Below are 9,624 nucleotides of genomic sequence, written 5' to 3' on the forward strand. Positions count from 1 at the left end.
TGAGCTTCAACCAAACCATTAGAATAGTTTGGACAAACTGCCTTTTCTCTGACAGATATTTTTCCAGATTTCTTGTGTGGGGAGGAGGGTGAGTGTGACACAAGCATGCAGAGTTGGGGCAAGCAGGGCAGTTTCGGGGCTGGAGCCTGCAGGATGTAGAATTTTGTGCTTCACAAATCATTGAGTTGTAGCCAATGCAGGACAGAAGATCTCTGCCACAGCCTGATCTTTTGGAGAGCCCTCCATTTAAAAAATGATCTGGAAAAGTATTGTCTAGTGTAAGGTTAAACTATTCTACTGACAATGGGCAAACCAAAACTCATTTTCCAGGTTTGGCTGACAATACTGTGTAATAAGGGATCTGAATGCCGCTTCTACATGCAAAAGACAGTTCGACGTATGGAGGCTTTCAGTGTTTTAATGGTTGAGCAGATAAAAATTGAGTTATTTTCTACTGCATTTCCCTGTCAAAAAAAAAAAAAAAAAACAAGATGGAAGAGGAATCATCTTCTTCATCTCATGGCCATGGGCAAATTTGAGTTCAGGAAACCAGTCTCTTCCCTCAGAGAGGACGCCGTCGCTGGGGTGGCCCTGCCAGCCTGGCTGTGAGCTGCAGCACTTCCACGGAGGATGAAGCGACTGGCTGTGGTTTAGTGCTGTACAAATGTGATTGGTTTGTTGATCACCAAGAAAGATGACGTGCCATTCACAAGCAGCATGCTGGAAAAAAAAATTTCATGGGAACATTTGTAGTTTACAATTTCACACAAAACCTGTTAAAGCACAAAAGCAGTCTGTTATAGTCCAGAAACACTGTGCACAGCAACTTTTGGTGATTATTTATGAAAACAATACAGTGTGGTTCCAGTGGGAACTGATCAAGTTGCATAAAAGATTTAAGAGTCCATTCTGTAGCTGTAATAATGCTTTTAGCACTTTCTCAGATCCTTCCCTATATTCCAACGTAGTGGCTTGTGCTAGTTTATCTTTGGACCATAAACCATTTTATGCCTTCAGTATTTTGGAAGTGGTATCACGATAAAACAGATTTAAGCCACAAAATAACACACACATTTTCTGTTTGGAAATGTGTTAAATCTGATTTTGAGAAGCTAACTGCATGTGAAGCTATTAGCACAGTATTGGTAATACCCTAGAATATAATTCTAAAACTGATGGCAGGTTCTTGTTAACGAGCAATCCCGTTTTAATATAACTTGTGTTGAAAAAGTCATCACTGAAAAATCATGTTCAAGAAAAAAATACAATTCCTCTCTGGGACTTTAAGCAATTTATTTTGTTTTGGTCTTTGATAATTTAATCAAAAGAGTTCTTGAAGCCTTTCATGAAATGAAAACTAAGGTGTTTGGGGTGGTTGTTTTTTTTTTTTTTTAGTTCTTCTTTAAAAATATAACAGATTTTTAAGCCATACCTAGGCTTTTCTAAATGTTCAGCAAGTAAACATGCTAAAATTATGCTAAAATTAACAACTCCATTTCAACATTTAAAATAATAATGGAGGCAGGGTGATACTGTCCTGAGTTGATGTTAGCAGTTTACATCATAAGCGAGCATGGCCTCAGACAGGGCAATTTCAGTGTATTTTTCCTGTGAAGATAATTCAGGTACCATAGCTGGTGTGAAGCATTAGCATCAATACCCATGTTTTAATAGGTAGATGAGAAATAACTCCCTCTGCAGTGCTTAGGAAAAAGTAATTCCATTTAGGACTACATAAATTTTCAGTTTGTTAATTAGGTTAAGAGAGGAAAAATAACATTAGGAACTTTCACTGGAGTTGTATTAGCTTCAAAATTGCAAAGAAATTGAAAGAGAATTTATGTTATCCAGTAACTTTGGCAGTCAGCTCTACTTCCAAACCAGAGCCCCAGAACACTGAAATCTTTACTTAGACAAATGTTCTTTCTTTTTTCCCATTTTTTAAAATAATTTGCTTTTCATTGTAATTTCTCAAAGAGAAACAGCTTGTGAAGTAGTTATCTAAATATATAACAAGGAATTATTCTGAAATCTATTCTGAAATCTGTCATTTTAGGAAGGATTAGCGGGAGTAGGTGTACTCAGCCCAGGTATACCAGGTCATATATAGGAGAGAGGCCCTAGAGAAATGGCGAGTAGCTAAAGCCTGTTTTGAAAATGTCAGGTCCCCATTCAAAAATGATTCGATGTGCTGAGATCATATCCTGTCATCCTGTTAGCTTTGGCTGGACCCCGGCTGTTAACAGGATCACCAATTGCCAATAACTGATGAGATTCACTGAATCTCACTGAAAGACTTAAGGAGTGTGGAAGAATGGTCAGGAATATTTTTGATAATGCAGACAGGAGCTGAGTATAAATCAGAAATCAGCTTTCTACCAGTAAAGTTTTATCAGGTTCAATAGAGGGAGATTCATCCAATCCAGAAACTCACAGACTGGTGCTTTAGACACACACATAAAAGGAAGGCCTTGAAAAGTGGCCTTTGAGTTCTCAGCTGAGGATCCTGATCGGGAGAGGGAGGGAGTGTACATGGATGTGTGTGCTGCTGAAGACCCCCTCTTAGCCTTTAACTGCTCACAGGTGAAACCACTTTTGTTCATCTATTCCTACCTGGAATATGAAGGACTTGGATCACTTCTGAAAGTAGCCATGAATTTCTAGCTCAGCACTTATGTTGGGGAAAAAAGGACCCTAACCTTTAGTTCTAATCCACTGCAGTAACAAAGCTGGCAAGTGGCTCAGACCTATCCCTTGCTTATGAAGAGTTATGCCTGCTCTTATAAATGCTACTTTCAGACCTGGACAGTTGAGCTTGTCCAATGTATTCACCACATGCCAGTTAAATACAAGCTTGGATGAGGCATCAATGGCCTCGTACACAACTGATCAATCCTAGCAATGGTACCTAGACTTCCTCTCTCAGCATGTTTCTGTAGGCACTCACGCTCTTTCTGAGATGTCTACTTCCAGAAATCCAACTTTAGGGGTTTAAGCATTTGCAGTAGACGAGCAAAGTAATAGTATGTCTCAGGTGTAGGCCAATATATCAGAAATAACATCAGCCTTCATGTAATCCCTGTCCACTCTCCCTTTGCTGACAGTTGAAAGCCAGCAGCTCTTAGATTTGCAGCCTAGTTGTCTCAGAGCTTTTGAATCAAACCCAGACGAACGTGGGTGATCTCAAAGCAGAGCAGGTAGGATTTACTGGGGGCAGGCATGAGAAGTAGTCCTCTTTAGAAGACCCTCCATCAGGCTCTTTGTGGCCAAGGGCCCTTGTGGGCTGGGCTTGATAACCCACAGGGAGCCTCATGGGGAAGGTGGTCCTGGTGCAGTCGTACTTGCCACCTTCCTTAGGGGAGCGGGAGGCAGAAGAGGGGGAGATTTGGGGAAAGGTTTGAGAACCGCTGCTCCAGTGTCAGGATACAACCTCCCTTTTCTGTAGGTCGTCAGAGTGGGTGCTGCACCATAGACTGGGGCTTCACTGGTGCAAAGAGTATCCCGGCATGAATGAACAGCCTCACTTACAACACAAGGCAGTCACAATTGCAGGATGTGCAACACAAGTACAAGGTTTATACCGCAACACACTTCAGGAGTCAGCTCCATGGTGGGAACAATAGCCTCCAGCTATACTTACGTTTTCCTTTCTGGTTTTGGTCCCTGCTTGTCATCTGTGGCACATACTGAAGGGAACAGCATGCACCTCATTATTTAGATTTACCATTCTATTTGAAGCACTTCAGAGCAAAGCAGAAGGGTTTAATAATCCTCCCCCCGCCAACTAAGGGCTGGGGAAATTGGTGGGAAACCACAGCCCCACCGGCTGCTTCCCCCGGCGGCGGGGGCTTGTTTTAGCTGCCGCCTGCCTGATGCTTCTTTGTGTTCTGAGAGGTGTTTGCTGCAGTCACTCGATGATTTTGCATGTAGAGCAGGCATCTGATCAGCCTTTTAACCTGGGGGAGGGAAGCAAAGCAAAATTCTGGTGAGTTAAATTACCTTCTGCTGAATACAATCATCCAGCATAACACAGCTCGGCAATAACATTCATGTTGCCATTAATAGAAAACACTTTGTATTGCACTCCAGAGATTAATTTTTTTTTAATTTTGGTATGGAAGTGATCCATTCAGATTGGAGCTGCCTGAACAAAGCCTGGGGGCTCAGACACCACCAGCAGCCTTTCTCTAAATATCTCCATCTTATTGTGTAATCTCTACATTGACTTGAAAGAAATGTGCCAATTGCTGAAGCTATAGGGCTCTGTGTATATAAAATACACACTTAACTGAGTGGTCCTGTGGGGCAACATGAGTTATTTTCTGATTTACCTCAAGTAAACCATGATAATACTTCAACAGAATTGTCTTGGCTTCAACAAAATGTGTCAAAGTGCTTTTAAATAGAACACTTAATCCATGCCTCACTCCCCTGTGTCGTGAACTAAAGAAGAAAAAACGTGACTATGCACTATGCTGGTAAAGCCTGAAAATTCTGATTAAACACTTAAGGGAGGGGGAGTGAGGCATTTGGCATTTTCTAGCATGCTTAAAGATATCTTAAGTTTTCTAAGCAGAGAAATTAAAGCTTGTCTCCGAAACTTGTGGTCATCTGGAAAAATAAACGGAAATACAAATAATGATAGTAATATCAGAAGACCAGAATCAGCATTTCACCCTACATCTATATATGAACTGCTTCCATCAAGCTGATGGATGCCTGTATACTTCAGAAGTAAAGCTGGCTAAAGTGCTGACAGCAGAATAGTGATACCTGACTGAAAGACAACCGAGTTGTCAGGCAGCCTGGATCCGGCTGGAGGAGGGAGTGGGGCTTGCAGAGGCTGGCGACAGGTGGGTGTGCAATTACATTACCTGAGATGTTACACTATTTTATGTCCTTGGTCTCTAAAATGTTCAAGGGATAGTAATACTCCTCACCAAAGGACACCACCCCTGGAGTAATTTTGTGAATGCTTCTTTATTGTTTAATGGTGGTTTGTATAGCTTAAGGCTTCCTACTCTGTTTAAAATTAGCAACCATGCTTTGTGAGGGCAAAAGTCATCCCGTTTCCTCAACAGAGGTAAATCATTCACAAACCATGAAGGGATGCTGCAGCCAGCCTCTAATTGAATTTTGTAGCATTCTGAATGATAATGCACAAGTCTCCTCTCCAAATCAGGAATGAGGAATTATTACACAGAAGGCTAAACAGGATAAAAATGAAAATTAATGCTCCTGGAAAGCAAATAAAATATTTCTGCAAATCTGTTTACTGGCATTTCTGCTTGTAGACTTGTAAGTTAAAAGTCTGTTATTGAACCCAGACCCATCAGAGATGACCATTCCCTCATTCCATGCTTTTTTACTCCTGGTAAAAGACCATGATGTTTCATAGAGCATTAAAAACACCACTCTTAGTAGTACGATAAAGAGACTGAGCTTATTAACTTCTGTATAAACAAGTAAGGTAGGAGTTGGATTATGGAGGGTAAAACTCATGTTTACAAACATTTATCTAATGTAATTAGACAGTCAGGGTAGGGATGGCATGTAAACCACAAACACGGGAGAAGACAATTGATTTTTTTCTCTGAAATTGTCTGCCTTTTACAGTGACATCTAAAAGTAGATCCTATCAAGTAATAATTTGCTATGTCATTTACAATGTTTAGAAATGAAAGTGGCAATTACCAGCCCTCTTTATATGTTAAAGGTTGCTAGACAAGGCTGACTCAGCATTTTCACAGCAAAGAGCATTCAGGTCTTTCAAATTCAGCTTGCTGTCTTAATCGGACATCAGAGGAGTCCATCGTAAGTAGAAACAACACAGGCAATCTAGTTTATGGACAGCTCTTCTTGTGGCAACATTAGGGGAGATTAAGGCTGGAAGATTTGCTGCTTTCTCATTGCAGAAATTCTTCCTAAGATTGTTAGCAATGTGGATAATTTACTCTTTTTTTGGTTTCAGTGGGAAAAGAAATAAATAAAGAACTTTAATACAGTAATTTTCTGTTGTACATCTCCACTACATACTTACCATTCTGTATGGTACAATGAGTTAATATTAGCTCACTGGCACTACTCATGAGATTCTGTGAGATATCACAAGCTGTTCAGTATTTAACTTAGGTCTGTTTTCAGAATAACTTGTTCTTAAAAATGGATTTTTTTTGTTGAGTAGTTGCTTTCTCTATTAAGATTAGGCAATATATATTTTTTGAAAAAACTTGAATTCATAGTGTTCATGGAAGGAGTAGGACAAGGGAGTTCTGGGTGTCGTGAGGAAGTATTTTCTTTTTGTTTGGTCTCACTGTCACATCAACTGTCCTCTCTGAAGCTGGGCTAACAAGTCAATACTTTGAAAACCTCAGCCAGTAGTCTCTGGTAATAGTAAATTTTACCTGAGTTTAGCAGACTTCGCAAGTGCTTTTTCTCCTGGCTGAAAACAAAAACAAAAGACAAAACCAAAAAGCTGAACACCAGAAAACAAAAGTACAATTAACACTAAATAAACTACAATAAGAAAGCAATTTAATATCTGTAAATTAAGAAAAAATTCACCTCAATAAAGTAAATTATAAAATAGTTGAAGTATGGAAGATCACCCCTTCTAAGATATTGTATATGTCTGAGAAATTTAAAAAAAAAAAGGAAAAAAAAAAAGAAAAAAAAGGTTGGTGAGGCTTTTGCTTCTCCTGTGAAAGATATTTTTGCACACATCTGATGCCTTGGGAGTCTGTCTGTGGGACCACAGGAGCAGCTGATTCCTTCCTGGATGTCAAAGATCATGTCTGTGGCGTGGTTTTTTTAACATTTCCAGTCCTTCAGATGTGTCTACCATTATCATGTCTGAGATCACTTAAATGGGAAGTGCTGTTTTACCATACTCCGTTGTGTATTTTACATATGAGAGTCTGGCATGTTTGCATAAGTGAAGATGATGTCAAAATACAAGATTTTCTTGTGTAACGTAGAATTTTAAGCCAAATGATTAGGTTGACAGCAACTGACTGGTACTGTTGCAATTCCATCTAATAGAAGACTTGTCCTGACTGGGGTTTTGACCTTTCATGGTGTATTTTAACCATCTATGCAGCTTTTTCATTAGCAAACCACACCATCTAAAACCATGTCTCTTCTCAAAGGTTGTCTGTTTTTAGGAATTAATTCAAGACAAGGCAAGGGGCAAGTCTCAGCTGTACCGGTTGCTGGGTAAACTTGACAGAGATACCATAGAATGGTTTGGGTTGGAAGGGACCTTAAAGCCCCCCCAGTGGCACCCCCTGCCCAGGGCAGGGCCCCCTTCCCCCAGCCCAGGGGGCTCCCAGCCCCGTCCAACCTGGCCTTGAACCCTTCCAGGGAGGGGGCAGCCACAGCTGCTCTGGGCACCCTGGGCCAGCGCCTCACCCCCCACACAGGGAAGAATTTTTTCCTTATATCTAATCTAAATCTGCCCCCTGTCAGTTTAAAACCATCACCCCCCATCCTACCCCCACCCCCTGACCCAGAGTCCCCCCCCACCTCTCCTGTCCCCCCTTTAAGCCCTGGGAGGCTGCTCGAAGGGCTCCCCGGAGCCTTCTCTTCTCCAGGCTGAACCCCCCCAACTCTCTCAGCCCGGCCCCCCAGGGGAGCTGCTCCAGCCCCCCCAGCATCTTCGTGGCCTCCTCTGGCCCCACTCCAACAAGTCAATGTCTTTCTTACACTGGATGTATATATGATATATATGTTCCTATATATCTCACTGTTCATAGTAGTAAGCATTTTCTGTAATAAGCATATCTGAAAAACAGGCTGTGAACTAAACGAAATAACCTTAAAAGTGCTGGGACTGGTGAGTGCCTCCTGCTCTAAAAAATGAGACCACTTTCTTTGAAAAGGGTACACGAGGCCACATAAATTCAACCCTGCCAGTCTTAACTGCAGTAGTAGGAAAATCCCCTTCCCTTAATACTGGGGAATGTGGGGGATTCCTTCTAGTCTGGTACAAGGATGAAGAACTGGCTTGAAGGCTGAGGAATCAGCCTGAATATCTGACTATGGCTCTTGACATTCAGGAAATTCAGAGCACGCATTTTTCTCATTATTTGTTATTGTGTAGATCTCTAAACTACAGGCTAAACCAGGATCAAAAAAAGGATTTCTGAATCCCCAAGGGCTTACAAGAAATCCTCTTGTTGGGCTCCTGTTTGATGTAGATTTCTTTTCCCTTCATCTACATATATTGCTGCTGAATTTCAACTTTTCAAGATTAATAAGGCAAAGTTTGTTCAGATCCTAAGAAGGGCAACTGCCTCTTACTCACAACTTGCTGTGTAGAAATATCTGTGTTCTTTAGAATCGATTATGATTGTGGGTAAAACACCTTTCTGAGGTATGGTCCAATGCCCATATGATTTACTGCATCAGCATTTACTTAGGACTTCTTAAAATTGAGACCTGAATCCAAGTTTTCAGTATTCCTACTTCATGACTAGCTGGAGAGAAAACTGAGCATTCAGTATTCCTAGTTTAACATTCTGCAACTTTACACTTTACACACTGTAGAGCAACTTCATTCTTCTGTATACAAATGTAAATATTTAAGGAACAAGAAGATGGGCTCACCCTGTGAGCTCACACTCAGATACTGAGTGAAGATCAGCATTCCAAAGCTCAAAAAACCCCCTTCATATACTGATTTTCTTAGGACTTTGAAATAGCTTATTTCTGACCAGTGGAAAGAGTGAGTCTGCCAGACTGCCTTCTGCATGAAGGGAGCGATCTCAGCCCAGCTGAGGACCAGGACAGCACACCTGTAAATAGCGTGTGAGCATTTCCCAGGTTGGTCACTGACTTCTGTGTCAGGGACTGTTTGTAACGGTGCTCCCCCTTCGGCAGCACAGACAGGAAACTTCTGATTCGGGACATGTTTGTGCCTATTGGATAGAGTTATTTCTGTTTTTCCCCTCCCTCTGCTGCCAGCTAATTCTTAGGCATGATAAAATGAGGATAAGAATGGTCACATAATTAATTTCATCATAAAAATATTTGAGAGCTCACTAGTGAGTTTATCTTCCTTTTTCCTCCCTTAAAAAAGCACTATCAGGAGCTCATTCCATGTAAAGATGTTTGACTCTCTTCATGTAAATAGGGAAAAATCACTTTTGCCAATCAGTAGAGTGTCAGCTTTGCATTAGCAAGTTGGCTTGAACACAAAATGACCCCCTTACATTCATATGTATCCATCCCTCTAGAATTAATCATCCATTCAGCTGATAGTTTATTTAAATATAAACACACAAAAAACGTGCAGTAAGAGTGTTTTCAGAATCCAAATATTTGCTTTCTACTTCTTTAACCACCTACCCACCACAAGGGTGAAAGCTGCCAACTGGCAGCTGAAAGCAACATTTTGTCTTTGATTAGTCATATTTGAATTTCTTTTTTTTTTTTTTTTTTTTTTTTTTTCTCCCTGTAAAATAATGCCACAGGGACAAATGTATAACAACAGAGGGCAAACTAGGTCACTTGAAAACCAACCTGGGGCATGTCTGGATTGTGAATGAGTTCATGACTTTTATTAGGAGCTCCCATTCTCCCATTGAGATTATATTTCCTGTCTTAGACAGATCACGTTCACTG

At 40.8% G+C, this 9,624-nt stretch overlaps 1 long non-coding RNA gene across 1 annotated transcript; it reads right to left on the reverse strand.

Moving 5' to 3' along the window:
- Positions 1-407: 407 nt before the first annotated feature.
- On the reverse strand, positions 408-6,441 carry LOC116961764. Its single transcript, XR_004407136.2, has 3 exons — positions 6,405-6,441; positions 3,641-3,956; positions 408-720 (listed from the first exon to the last, which is right to left on the reverse strand). It is a non-coding gene; the product is annotated as an uncharacterized LOC116961764 (long non-coding RNA).
- Positions 6,442-9,624: the final 3,183 nt, after the last annotated feature.

This window comes from Tyto alba, unplaced genomic scaffold (genome assembly GCF_018691265.1).
Source record: "Tyto alba isolate M040663 unplaced genomic scaffold, T.alba_DEE_v4.0 Super-Scaffold_19, whole genome shotgun sequence".
In the NCBI taxonomy this organism is placed as follows: Eukaryota; Metazoa; Chordata; class Aves; order Strigiformes; family Tytonidae; genus Tyto; species Tyto alba.